This window comes from Pseudonaja textilis, chromosome 1 (assembly GCF_049901715.1).
Source record: "Pseudonaja textilis isolate UNSWEBS1 chromosome 1, rPseTex1.2, whole genome shotgun sequence".
In the NCBI taxonomy this organism is placed as follows: Eukaryota; Metazoa; Chordata; class Lepidosauria; order Squamata; family Elapidae; genus Pseudonaja; species Pseudonaja textilis.
Genome location: NC_141990.1, coordinates 70613598 through 70628738, shown reverse-complemented (window position 1 = coordinate 70628738; position 15141 = coordinate 70613598).

The window sequence follows — 15141 nt, the reverse complement described above, 5'->3', positions numbered from 1 at the left end:
CATAAGAATCAGAAGAAAAGGTCTACTTAACAACTAAGCAGGATGCAAAGATGAATTCTTAGGGCATTCTCCGTGTATTGAAATATGCTTATGTTCTAAGGTTCCCAACCAAACAGGTAATGAGTAGCTAGCATACACCAAGATTAATTTTTCTTGATGTTATCCAGGTGTGAAAATTTCATCTTGTTTCCCTTCTTTTTTCAAATAACCTCCTTTCTTTTATTTGTACACCCAGATTTAGAATATTTCCTAAATATTTAGAATAGCTACATTTTTATGAGTTTCAGACAGGCAATAAACATCTTTCTTGATCTATTTGTTCCTTAGGTCTGAGAGAAAGGAATAGAGTTGTTTTGTTTTTTTGTTTTTGTCAAAAGGATGAGGAAGTATTGAACAGGGCAGCCAAACTGCTGGTTGTCCATCGAAGGACTACCTTTTTACTGCAGAGTTTTGGAAAAAGAAAACTTAATAGGGTAAAATCATTGCCAGAAACATATTGTATCATAAGAGCTAACAGATTTGGGCTGTAAATATTCAGAAAACCACAAACTGCTAGCAAAGAGACAAAAAACTCATAATTTGCTACTATCCTAAAGAAAATAGCAAGGAACATATCATATTTGAAGAAAAAAGTAGTAATAATCATCCTTTACTACAAGCAGTATGTATGCTAATTTATGGGCCAAATTAGCATGCATTTCATCTGATTCTCAAGCTGGTAGAAACGTAAACTACCATAATTAGCAGTGCCCTAACAGCTAAACTCTGATCTGCCTCAGTGACAAGGCTCATGATTGAATCCTGTCTCCCAGCCTCTCTGTGGAACACTTGAAAGGCAGTGATCAGTGGAGTCCTCTGGCATTACTTTATTTCCCATCTAGTTTCACCAGCCAGCCAGAAAAAGCATCACTAACCCATCTTCTTTACACTTGGTGGGAGAGCTTGAGCAGATGCCCGAGATAGAATTTTAGCTATCTTTCAATTTGCCTGACTAACCAGTTGCATGTGTGGGTAGGTTGCCACACAACTTGCCACCTGAGCTGTTGTTTAACATGGGTCCATCAGTTGTCTTGAAGACTGGGAAACTAGTCTAGCTGATAGATAAGTGGGGCAGAAGAAGGGTGTAGGACAGTGATGGCAAACTTTTTTGTTGTGATGTGCCGAAAGCTTGCGTGCATGCCAACACCCACAATGCAATGCGCCCCGCCCATGTACATGTACACACAACATCCCCCTTTACCTGCACTGCACATGCGCATGCCTCCCAGCTGATTTTTGACCTATTTGAGGCCTTTTTTGGCCTTGTAGAGGCTCGAGGGAAGCCTCTGTAGCCTTTGGAGGCCAAAAAATGGGCCCATTTTTCGGCCTCCAAATACTGGAAGTGACAAAACCAGAAGTACCGGAAGTGATGAAACGGACCTGTTTCTCGGCCTCCAAAGCCTGCAGAGCCTTCCCTAGAGCCTCTGGGAGGGTGAAAAAGGCTTCAAACCAGCCAAAAAACAGCTGGGAAGCACGCGCAGTGCAGGTAAGTTTGGCTGTGACTCGCGGGCCCACACAAATGGTTCTGCGTGCCACCTATGGCACCCATGCCATAGGTTCACCATCACGGGTGTAGAACAAAGTGGGAGGGAACTTGCAAGGCACAACAAGAAAGCTCCCTTCTTGATGCATCATCTAAGCTCCCTTCGGCTTCACCTGGTAGCTTTCCTCTGGCCCCATCAATTTATTAGCCTATTTTTGGATGCAGCTTTTCTATTGACCCAGAAGACCGAGAGATCCATGATCAAAAATGGCCCAAATGACAGGTCACAGGCAGAAGAAGGGTTGCGAGGGCACATTTCCTTCCACCTTACTTCACTTGGCTACACTTGTAATTTGTTCTTCAAGCTAAAAAGGAAAAAAACAACCCCTTGTCAAGTAGCACAATTCTCAAAAATCCCAAATTGGTAAATGTTGCAACGGAGTGACAGTGATGGAAGAGAGTAGCTATGGGCCATTAGAAGGTGCCCATAGATAAAGCACAATGGGCTCCTGTACCCCATGAAAAAAGTTAAAAGATGACATTGTGTAACTTCCCTTGTTAATTGGGACAACATAGCTGTGCACAGATGGCCATGTCCAAGTTAAATTGACCTTCCAGGAAGAGGATGCAAATTCTGTTTTAAAAGGTGTTTACTATGCTTTTAAAAGACTAACAAACATGTTAGAAATGTGTTTCTAGACGACCACTAGATGTACTGTAAGAAGTCCACTTAATAATGTCTGAACAGCACTTGGTGAAGTGTCCCTCAGGCATTACATGTGCAGATGACTTTTGGGAAGCCAGGCAGCCAATCTCTCCTTCAGCCCAAGCCAGAACAGCCATAGAAGGAAGTGGCCACTGATCAGTGGAAGTGGTGGAGAAAATGCCCACTTAAATTAGGACTCGAAGCACCTGGAGATAGATGTCAAGACACAGCACACCCAGATTTGTTTCTGTAGATTCTCAACATTTAATGAATTCCAGCAATCCTCACGTGCCTGTGATGGCCAAAAGTGGCTAATGGGAGCCAGGATATTTGCATCCACAAGGTATCACCAGCAACATTGTCACTGGAGCATCGTAGAATGTTTTTGTGGCAAGACCTGTGTTGAGAAAAGAAGAAAACATTATGTACAAAATCCAGACAGCAAAAGATGAACATAAACTATCTCAAAAATGGATAAGGGGATGAAATGAAGGGTGCATGATGAGGATATGTTCCTTTAAAAAAAAAAGTTAATATAGTGTCTTCACGCTACACTGAACAGAATGTAAGGATAAACATTATGGTATGCAGGTGACAGAAGGAGGAAAGATGGTGTTGGGATGTGCCAACCCTATCTTCCATCCTCAATTTCTGACAATCCTGTCTTCCTCAGACCATGTACATACAACATGACTGACCCAGTCATCCTTTCCCCACATAAATCCCTTCTGTCTTTTGATACAACACATAGTTGGGGGTGACTTACCCAATTCACTCTTTTATATCATCTGGCCTCTCCCCACCTCAGAATAGTCTCAGAATCAGGAAGGAACATTTAACTTTTTGCTAAGTCATTTGCAAGATAAAATTAACCAAAGGAATTGGGTAAACCTGAAACAAACTCAGGGACAGTTTAGCTGAAAAACCAGTCATTTTGATTCATGGTGGGTTAATTTACCGTGGGGCACGGTATTCACTTTACACCCTCCTCCCAACTTACCTTAGCATGTTGTATGAACTGGGCCACTGTCTTTTAGTAAAAGTATTGACATTAAAACTTTCAAATGCCTAGAAATCATCTTACAATGAGTGGAACATAAAGTGCATAAAACTAAATATAAAGAACATGCCCCATAATTTGCATCATGTCACATTCTAGGGCACTTATTTATTTAATTGCTCCAGGCTTTTCTTTTAACACGGTAAATGTATCCAATGCCAAGTGTGCTTTGTTTTAGAAATACAGCATGTATAACTGAGTCACAAAGGCTTTAAATTTTTACAGAGCTCTACTTTTGTACTGCTTAAGAGAAAACCACAAAAACCTACTTTCAGATGGACCCCTTAGAAATCTTTTGAGACTGCTTCATTGCTAGAAATGCTAACCCTGTGTTGGATGCAGATAATCCACTGGAGCACATCATGATGTTAAGCTCTGTAAAAAATCCCTCTAAGTCCAAAGTTCAGAGCAGATGTCAGCCTTTGAAGGCCTTTTCAAACACAAGTAAACAGTTCAATTCAATCTCACACTAATAAGAAAACTAAATGACAAACAGAAATCGGTCCCAAACTGGTATGAGGTGTGGGGAAAATTTGAAAAAAGAATTCCAGGTCTTTACATTTCCACTTTTAAAAGCACTGTGCACCTAAAATGATATACAGCATTTTTTTTCTTTGTTTGGACTTGACAAAATGAGTAATGGAATACCAACTGAAAACACAGAATGACATAATCAATTGATCATCAATGTGCTGGAAATAAAAATCTTTTTTCTCCATGATCAAGAGATTTAAATTTAATTTCAGAAAGAAGACATTTGAATGCTCTTGTAGACTTTCAGGAGGATAAATTTGGAAATGTAGAAGGGGCTCCTGAAAAACCACTTTGTTTAAAATATATGAAGTAATCAAATAAGTGTTGCATACTGAAACATAAATGATCTCTTAAAACAAAATATATAGTCATCTATCAGATATACCAAGTTAAAAGGCTGCTTTTCTGTGGAAAAGAACAAACACCAGCAGTATTTATCTTTGGGGAAATGACAGATACTTTGTCTCATCAAACAATCTTGATTTTTCACTTCATCAAAAATTCCACCTTCCTTTTGAAAATTCTAGGTGGGTATTTGTATAATGAATTCACTTAAAGCCCCTTTCTGTGTGTAAAGCAGCCTGAGTGGCAGAAAAGTTTCATTCTACTTCATAGACATTCCCTTAGGAAAATCAATTTGTCTCATTCCCTTTTCTCAGATACATTGACTTACATTTTCATCTGAGCAAGACCGGTTCTTTTCACCCATGTCACCATCTAATGTCACAAGAGCCGCGGTGGCACAGCAAGCCCACTGCTCACTCCAGGGCTCGAAGGTTGACTCAGCCTTCCATCCTTCTGAGGTTGGTAAAATGGAGACCCATATTGTTGGGGGCAATATGCCAACTCTGTAAACCATGTAGAGAGGGCTCTAAAGCACTGTGAAGCACTATATAAGTCTAAGTGCTATTGCTAATGAGATACCAAAGGCTTCTCCTACCTAATGCCAGGCTGTCCTAGGTCTCATCAAATCTGTACCTCAGGCTCCCCCAGAATCTCACTGCATGATGTTAAGTGCTATGGTGGTTTTGAGAAAAACAGAGTTATTGAGAAAGAATATTTCACAAAGTTTCTGGTTAAAATTTGAAAAATATCTATTCCCAGATATAGATATGTAAGTCAAAGCAAAAAGGAATGTTTCAATCATAAGCGTGTGTGTGTGCACACCTTCCTGTCAGTTGGCTTTGTGACTCAGGCAGGACTAAAACTCATAGCCTCTTGGTTTCTAGTAAGGAACCTTTGCCTCTGCACCAAACCTGGGTCATGAGTTCATATGGTGGGAATCAGAGGTGGTATTCAGCAGGTTCTGATCAGTTCTGGAGAACTAGTAGTGGAAATTTTGAGTAGTTTGGAATACCACCTCTGAATGGCCCCATCCCCCATATGTCCTCCACCTCCCAAGTCCCAGATGATTAGCTGGGTCTTCTTTTGTTGCCCTGCACAGGAGAACGGAGCTGGTAAGCAGGTTAGTGGGGTGGGGAGGGAATGGGGATTTTACAGTATCCTTTTCTGTCACATCCACAAAACCACACCCATCAAGCCACACTCACAGAACCGGTAGTAAAATTTTTTGAATCCCACCACTGATGGGAATGAAAAGAAGATAGAGTTTATTTCTGATTAAACTTCTCGACACATTATTTCTAATGCCCTTGCTATCCAAGATTCATTTGTCACACTTGTAACTCAAGGGAAAGAAATTGGGAGCCTTTCTCAAGTTAACAGAATTCAGGAGTTTTTTAAAAAATCAAGTAAACTGGAGCATTAAACTATGACAACCTCTCATAAAATTTGTCATTATAACAATGATCCATTTTTGTTGCATTCTTTTTGTCATTTTTTTTCTTGTGGCACTTTCAATGTTTTCTTTTCTTCTTCTTCTTTTGGATAATGTATGGATCATTATCACGATCACTTTTATGTTTTGCTTTTTCTTCTTCTTGCCTTTGATTTAAAAGCAGTAAAAAATAAAATAAAGAAAAAAGATAGTGTATTATTTCTTTTTTTTTCAGTTTCATAAGCAGATAAGGCTGAAACTGGAATATAACTGCTTGTTTTGAAAGGGCCGTGGTTCTCAGCAAACTCCCAGAAGCCATATATCATATGCTGATCATGGCCCAACTTCAATGGCCACCCTCTTGACCAAGGGTGGGCAACTATGGCCCCACCTTTTACCACCTGTGGACTTCAACTCCCAAAATTCCAGATGCTGGGATTTGAAGTCCACAGGTTATAAAAGGCGGCCATCACTACTCTTGACCATTAAATAGCTGCAATTTCTTCCTTATTCCTCAAAGATACCCGAAGATTAGAAGGAAGTCTTTTGCTTAATTCAAAGATGCCCGTAAACTAGAAGGAAGTATTTTGCTTTTGATCAGGGATGGGACTGAATTCTTGTCACCTGAAAACAAGACTGCCAGCACTTCCCCAAGTTAAATGATGGCATTTATAAGCTCTATAATAAAGCAACACCTCAAAGGATCTTTTTTTTCCCTTTTATTTTTTATTTATTTATTTTATTTGTCAAGTGATTATAAGATAACAGGTATAAGTATAAACATAGTTATGAATACATAATATGGATACATATAAGAAATATAAAAAGAAACAATAGGACAGGGATGGTTGGTGCACTTATGCACGCCCATGCATAATTTCCTACAGAGGAAAGGCCAGCTTGCAGTTGGGAAAAGAAGGAAACAATTTCTAAGCCAGCTCTGTGGGAAGTCCCAGATGGCATCAGCTTGCCCAAACTTGAAGGGGACAAAAGAACTAGATGGGGTAGAAGCCGCCTGAAGTTGATGAAAGCTGGAAGAAAATGCAGCTGGAATGCGTTTCTCTTTTGACTTGGTGGCAGCTGTTCTTGCCTCAGTTTCAAATGGAAATCCCTCAAGTCTGTGTCTGTCTGCAAAGACTTCCTCCTGTCTCTTCCCCTCCCAGAGAGGGAGAAATGGAGCGGCGGCCCTTTAACCACAGCAAGAGATGGGGTGGACAAGTTTCAGGCACCTTGTAAGCTGGCATTTCAACAGCTACAATTTGCATGACAAATGTAGCAGACGGAAACCGTCTTCCCTACAACCAAAACTGCAAGATCTCTGTCCTCTTTTGCATTTAGCTGCTCTGCTCCAATATCACTTTCCTACGAATCAGTATAAAGAAAAAGGAAATGATGTATCCCCGAGCAATGATTATTTCTTGATTAACAAAATCGTAATAAGAGAGATAAAATGCATCCATTTCCATATGCTTTCTCAAAATCCTATGGTTTAGCTCCAACTTTTGATTCATTAAAGAGGTTTTATTCCATACTGATATTTGTTTATCTTCCACAAGCCCTGTTAGTGAATGCTAATAATACTTGCAGTTTTCTTGCATCTATATTAAAAACAATTAAGGTAAAACAACTACATGCCCATTCTAATTAGAAGTCCACAAGGGTACACCAAGAACCTTCTTACTAGATATTCCCCCTTTAGTGGCTGGAATCAAATATCCTAATCCATTCTTCAGGCAACTGTGTGGTAATATCTGCATCAAAACCAAGATTGCTGCACCTTCTGCTTGTTTCCTGCAAATTCTTCAATAGCTCCAGCATGACATTTCCAAAATCAAAATCCCAGTACTTCTTAGTAACTGTACCTGTCAGGTCAGGTCAAGAATGTGGAGTGGTAAAGTTCCTAAGAATGCTCTTTATTGTTGTAAGGTAGAACAATCGAATCTGGAAAATATGTTCAATTTCTTTTTGTTTCATCTTATTTTTATACTAAGTAAAATCAGGGTGGTTCATTTTGATTTTCTCATTCTTTCCTCTTTCTCAGAACTGTCTAATCTGGCATTTTTTCAACCCTAATCCTTAGTAACTTTAAGGTGCCTGGACTTCAACTCCTAAAATTCTGAGAAATTCTGAAAGTTAAGTTCAGCCTTATTAATATTGTCAAGACTGAGAAATGGTAGTCTGATCTCTTTTGCCAGTTCTCCTTTACTGATTTGCTCCTTCCTTCCCCAATACTAGTTTTATGTTCCTTTACAAAAAAAAGTGCTTTTTGCTGATATTAAAGGATCCAGTGCTATGTAAATTCAAGACTGCCTTTTCATTAGCAGGAAATTGAAAATCATTCAGAATTATCTTTGCAATTGGTCAAGTCCCAACCTGAAGGTTATACAGTATGGAGGACAACTATGTGGTTACACAACTACCACATAATGTATTTGTAATACATTAAAATTTATTAACCAGAAACTCCTCCAATACAGAGATACTTTTATCTTTGCATGTCAGTTTCTATTATTTCAGAATTACAAAATTAAAATATCACACAGTGGGGGAAAATATTTCTTTATTCCTTTGATGAGAAATGTTACATAATCATGACATATTTATATTTGCCATATATATTTTGCAAGTAATCCTGCAGAACATTTAGAAATTCATTTCTAACCACTCACAACAATTGTACTTAGCTTGTAGAAAAGGAATCTTGGTTAGAAATTTTGGATGAATATTTTATCTGAACATCATCTTTACTGCTATTACACAAAGCCCTAAATACGTACCTATCAAAATAATGTCTACTTTGGCCAGATGATCTATCTGTATATTTATATTATATTATCTGTCTATATTATATTTGTATATAACAGTTGTGATGGTGTAGTAGGTTAATTCTGCAGACTACCAACAGTTTGATCCTGACCGGCTTAAAGTTGACTCAGCTTCACATCCTTCCAAGGTCGGTAAAATAAGGACCCAGATACAATGACACAATAACTGTTAATAGAAATGAGATTTTTGTATTTTTTTGTTTTTAAAGAATAAAAATTAAAAAAAATGAAGACCCAGATTGTTGGGGGCAATATACTGACTCTGTAAACCACTTAGAGAGAGCTGTAAAGCACTGTGAAATGGTATATAAGTCTAAGTGCTATTCCTATTTATTCTAAATACATTAATGATTCTTCTACTCCTTGTATCAATGCCTTAATTAGACATGCTGGCTGGGAATTATCTTGGAATCCTAGGAAATATGGAACCTGTAATCTAAGAATTCCACGGGATACAAAGATGGAGACAGCACCAAAAAGAAATGTAAGGAAGATTCCTTACTTCTTGATTTCACCACTTATGGGCAATGTATGAAAACTGCATCATCATTCATTTTTCACACACCCTGATATTTGACATTAATTCCATCTTAATTAAACCAGGGGCAGCGAAATCTTACTTTGACATTTGGATGATAATCTTGCACACTAAATGTGCAAGATGGCTAGGGGCATTATCAATGGCAAGCCAAATCTTGAGCAAACTTTCTATATCTGTCTGCAGTGCTATTCCAAAAGCGCTACTGTGATCCAGACCTTTCAGCGGGAACAACTAGGCATAGGGAGGGCAGCCTAGCCTTCCTTTTAGGAAGCAGGAGTTTGCAATCTGTCATCTCTTAGTGTATGAGCCATCAGCAAAGGTTTCTGCCTAGCCTTCCTGGTCTTAAAACTTGATATAGTCTTTTCTGGGAATGCACATTCTGTTTTGCATTTTCTTTCAGAACAATTTGTTTTCCTATCTTGATGACATGGAAGATTTGCTGTGCCAGTGTCATCAGTAGGGTTTTTCTTAACACCACAGGATAAGTGTCTGTTGTGGATCAGTAGTAGCAATCTCACCACTCAGTTCCTCATTATTATAATCAAAACACTACCTAAGTCTTCTAAACCATTACTAGCCACAAAGTCTGCGTTATGATCACCATGATTTTTCTTGACATCTTTGAAATAATTTCCAGCCTGAATACATATCACCGCTAAGACAAGTGACATGATCTGATTTTCCAGCCATAATGTTAGTAACTTTTTAAAAATTCTCACAGACAGCGCATAATGACTATTTTGTCATCACCATTGATCTTAAAGGTGCCAAACCTTTCATATCCTTTTTTATGCAGCTACTGCCCACCCAAAAAGATATTCACTGTTGAAGTAATGAGTCCTGGTTCATAAGGGATGGAAAACAAGCTTTGTCCTCTTTTGTACTGCTTAATTTATTTATTTTAAAAAAATCTTCTCTAAAGCCATCACTTTATGCTTATGAGTTGGTCGTGCATTCTTGATACTACATGAAAATTTTCCACTCATGGCTGCAATGGAGTTACAAGTGAAATCACACAGAAAATTATGAGATAAAGTAGCAGGAATGTGTGGCTGAGAGGGGAAAGCATCTGCTCACCAGATTACTTTGCCTTGGACATGTCACGCAAAATTTACACACACTGAAAAATTTAGATATACTTTGGAAATATTTGCATTAAGCTGAATTAATATAAAACATCTAACATAACCTATCATCCATTTTTTTTCTCTCCTTGCCACAAGGAGGAAGGGCAACTATGGTTTGTGCATGCTTGAATAAAATAAGGAAAGAGTCTGTAACAAAGGCAAATAAATTGTTCATGAATGTCCTCAAATATCCCATTCTAAAGGCATACCCAGTTGGGTCATAATTTAGAAGGGTATCTTTCATGTTCATTTCCAGCTCTATTATTTGAATGGGAGCCAAAGCTCCTTTTATTTATCTGCAATAATGGGGCATTCCCCAAGGAGGTATGAATCTACCTGATTGCTCAATTAACTAATTAATTGCAATTTAATATGGGCATCTTCAGAAGATCCCAGACCAAGTTGCCCCTAATGAAAAGGTACATAATTCAGATGGCATATTTAGAATGAGCAGGTTTTCCTCCTGGGTTCCAACATTAACACTACCTTCTCTTTCCTTTGCATGTGGAGTGAGGGGAATTTTTTTTTAACTTTAGGACTGATGACTGGGGTGGAAGCTGTAACAGAATAACCAAGCTGGAAGGGAGTTTGGCGGTCTTCTAACCCAACCCACTGCTCTATAACAATTTGGCTGCCTAATGTCTTCTTAAAATATCCAGTGTTGGAGCATCCACAACTTCTGGAGGCAAGCTGTTCCTCTGGATAATTGTTCTATCAGGAAATTTCTCCTTAATTCTAGGTTGCTTCTCTCCTTGATTGGTTTCCATCTTGTCCTGCCCTCAGGCATTTCAGAAAATAGCTTGACTCCCTCTTCTTTGTGGCAACCCCTCAAATATTGTGATTTTATTTTTTTAGTGTCCCATTGGTTAGCTGGAGGGACTGTTCACTGGTTTATGGTCCAAGGCTAGCAAAAATAAAGGCCAGGTAAGTTATGTATTTTTCTTCACCTTTGCTCCAAGAGCTCATGGTGGCTTATATTTCTTCATTTGATCCCACAATAGTTACCCTGGAGGAAGAATGAAAATAATGACTGGGCCAGAATCAAAGAGTGGATTTGAACCTGAGCTTCCCCACTCCTAAGCCTGCATTTTAACTATTGTACCACTGAAGTTTGAACAGACTTGGAGTGTTGGGAGAATAGCACTCAGTAAGAAACAGTTTCAGCATGGAAATGCTCTTAGTAACATTTCTGTAGCAAAATACTAGCTTTTCTTTTATGGCAATATGCACCCAACCCCATTTTTGAAAAGCAGAACTTTATCTGAGATGCTGTAAGATTCAACCTGTCATTTAATTAGTTGGCTATTCACTAATCATTTAAAAGGGAGGCATTTATTTCCATTGAAAACTATGTCAAATCAGCTGAGCTGATATCTTCCTCACCTTCTCTTAATACACTTTAATTGTGTCTGCTCTTCATTCACTGTGACATGATTAAAACTTCCTCTCTATTAAGATTTCCTGAGGATCCCTGAGTGAAGTCAGGCAGGCAGGCAGGCATGACCAGGCAAATGAAGAAATAACAAGCCTGACTCATTTTTTAAAAATCCATATTTCTTGCAGGCTGCCAGCCACGACTCCAGCTTGCTGGTGGGTCAAAGTGGAGAGCGAAGGACGAAAACCATAGGCTGCCTCCTAAAGACTCTTTGCTTATCCAAATGGTACTCTCAACTGTAGTTCCTTAAGAATGGCAATTAGAATTAGAATTCTTTTTTATTGGCCAAGTGTGATTGGACAAACAAGTAATTTGTCTTGGTGCAAAAGCTCTCAGTGTACATCAAAGAAAAGATACATTCGTCAAGAGTCAAGAATCATCAGGTACAAACACTTAATAATAGTCATAGGGTACAATAAGCAATCAAATCATAGTAGGAAACAGCCAATATAAATCGTAAGGATACAAGTGACAAAGTTACAGTCATATAGTCACAAGTGGCAGAGGATGGATGATAAGGAGTGATGAGAAGATTAATAGTAATAGTAGTGCAGACTTTGTAAATAGTTGGACAGTGTTGAGGGAATTATTTGTTCAGCAGAGTGATGACATTCAGGAAAAAAACTGTCCTTGTGTCTAGTTGTTCTGGTGTGCAGTGCTCTATAGTGTTGTTTTGAGGGTAGGAGTTTGTGTCCAGGATGTGAGGGGTCTGTAAATATTTTCACAGCCCTTTTTTTGACTCGTGCAGTATACAGGTCCTCGATGGAAGGCAGGTTGGTAATAATTGTTTTTTTCTGCAGTCCTAATTACTCTCTGAAGTCTGTGTGTGCCTTGTTGGGTTGCAGAACCAGACCAGACATTTATAGAAGTACAGATGACAGACTCAATAATTCCTCTGTAGAACTGGATCAGCAGCTCCTTGGGCAGTTTGAGCTTTCTGAGTTGGCGCAGAAAGAACATCTACATTAATATAAAGCAAGGGTGTCGTATATTATATTGATTTGATTTATACTCCCCCATTCTCAGAGTTTGGACAGCCATTTGTCTGGAATAGTATGGAGTCCCCCCGCTTGAACAGAACTAAATGACCTCTAAGGTCCCTTCTGACTCTTATTCTGTAATCTGTCACATGAAGGCAACAGACTGTCTAACTCTCTAACAGCACCATTGGCCATGCAGACACACAAGTGGCAGAATCTTGTAGAAGAAGCATTAATTCGGTCACTTTGAGCTGTTCTAAGCACATACATTTCTTTTGGTTTTTTTAAAATATAATTGTTATTGGAAAAGAATTTTATATAGGATTTAAAACTATCCAAATGTAGATGGAAAGAAATAGGAAAAAAAGTTTAAAGAAAAAGTGAGAAAAGGAGAAAAAGTTAGCTAGGTTTTGCTACATCTAAAACCATAACTATTGTACTGTTGAGAAAAGCTGTTGGGTGGCGTTAAATTATAAGATGGCAGCAGAGTTGGGTTTTTTTCTCTCTCTCTCTTTTCTGACATCCAGTATTTATCTTTATTTTAGCAGCTTAGATCATCAAAGATAGCAATGTCAAGGTTTGGTCAAGGTACTGGTCAAGGTTTCAGGCTAGAAGCTAGGCGCCTGTGAATTCTAGTTCCTGCCTTAGGCACAAAGCCAGCTGAGTGACTTTGGACCAGCCACTGTCTCTCTCAGCCTTAGGAACAAGGCAGTGGTAAACCACTTCTAAATGAAGTTTAAAAAAAAATCTCAAAGGCTTAGTACAATTCTGTTGCAATGACCTAATTCCTAACTCAGAGGAGTGATGTTCTGAGGCCAGAACTGTGCACATCTGCTGATATGGGGAAATAAATCGTGGAACTCCCTTAAGTTACTTGTCCTAATTTTGCTGAACCAAGAATGAACCGGACCAAAGGGATCCAGCCTATCATCGCTGTCTTGCAGTCCCTCTAGGTGGCAGCAACTCCAAATAGAAGTTTATAAGTGAAATTCATAACGCCAACATTTGTAATTACAAAAAACAGAGCATTACTTTTGAGCAGGCTATCTAGTGCTCAGAGCTTGGGGAGTTTTATTCCAAACCAGTCTAAGATTCAGAGAACACTCCCAATTTGGCATTTTTCAGGTCACACAAATAATTCGTTCCAAGTACTGGTAGCTGGTGGTCAGGACTAGAAACCAGAGCCCCAAGCCCTACACCATAAATCACCCACATTTTAGCTTAATATCTTGGACATAGTTCAGTTTATATCAACGATGGTTCAGTTAATCACAGGGAACTATTTGTTCAAGCACAGCTATACTGTTTTTTTCAGGCATGGTGATGATTGAAGAGGTATAAAAGACAAGCCGTGGGAGTTTTTTTGTTGTAGAGTGGGGTTGAATAAAAAGCACTATTTGCTTATTTTGGATTTTTTTAAAAAAAAATAATGATTTATACCCATAGAATCTAAGAAATGGGTTTAGCATGGTATCTAATCACTTAGGGACTAGCGACCAAATGTATTTTTAAAAAAAACATTGTGTTGAAAGAAGCATGAAATTTCTAAAAGAGAAAAAAAAAGAATTTAATCTCTCATTGGCTGTTTTATGCTACACAATTGAATGAGTGAAGGATGCATATTGTCCTAGGAAGATATGTACAAATCCCAATCATTAAGCCTTTAAAAGATTTCATATGCAGGTCAAGAGACAGCTGGATAGTTGGATTTGCAGCAAAAGATTTCTGACGTGCAGATAAGTCCTTTTATATTTCACATGAATGGCAAATCCTACCAAATGCGCTCATGCCGCCTCTCTATCGAAAGAATCTGATGCTTTTTAATTTGGCCTGTTAATGATTTTCAATTACTTATTGTTTTAATTTCTAAATGTGGGCTTTACTGTTATTCTTTTTGTTTTCACATTTTTATTGTTTGTTCTTTTACCGAAAACTCTTATGTAGCACCCTGGTGGCCGATTAGACAAAAAGATGATTTAAAATATCAATTATAAAACATTCAGTAATTAATGAGCAAAAATATCAACAATGGTAGGGTTATGATTTCCCTACCCTAGCAAGGGTAAATTTGCTGATGTTTGAATAAAGCAGGCACATATCAACCACAGTGTTATATAATTACACCGGATGCAGTTTATGCAGATGGTTGCAATGTTTCAGCTTAGAGCATAGCGTATTTTCATCTGTTTATTCCATGACTTCAGATTTAGCACATCAAGACAAAGGCAGTTCATTTCCCATAAGGGAGATGACTAGCCTCCAACACCCAGACAGTGTAGCCAACTTCAAAACAGAACCATTAAAAGCAGCAGCTACAAAGACAATACTTAAATTATGGTAAGTAGCAACAAGGAACAGGCTCCTCCAGGGTTCAAATGAGAGGCCAGAGCTGCTTTCTAAAAGACCTTAATGCTGTAAAACGGTTTTGATCTTGACTGAAAGCACATTGCGGTCAGAATAAACTACAAAGGCAGAAGAACATAGCTCATCTCAGAAACTGAATTTATTAGAACCAGCTTCAGTATCCAGTGACAAGTATCTTTTTAATTTTGACGATCTCCCATTTGAGAAGTAAAAGGAATTGGGCACATTACTCATTTCATACTAGCTGAAATGAGATGAGAAGGAACAAGG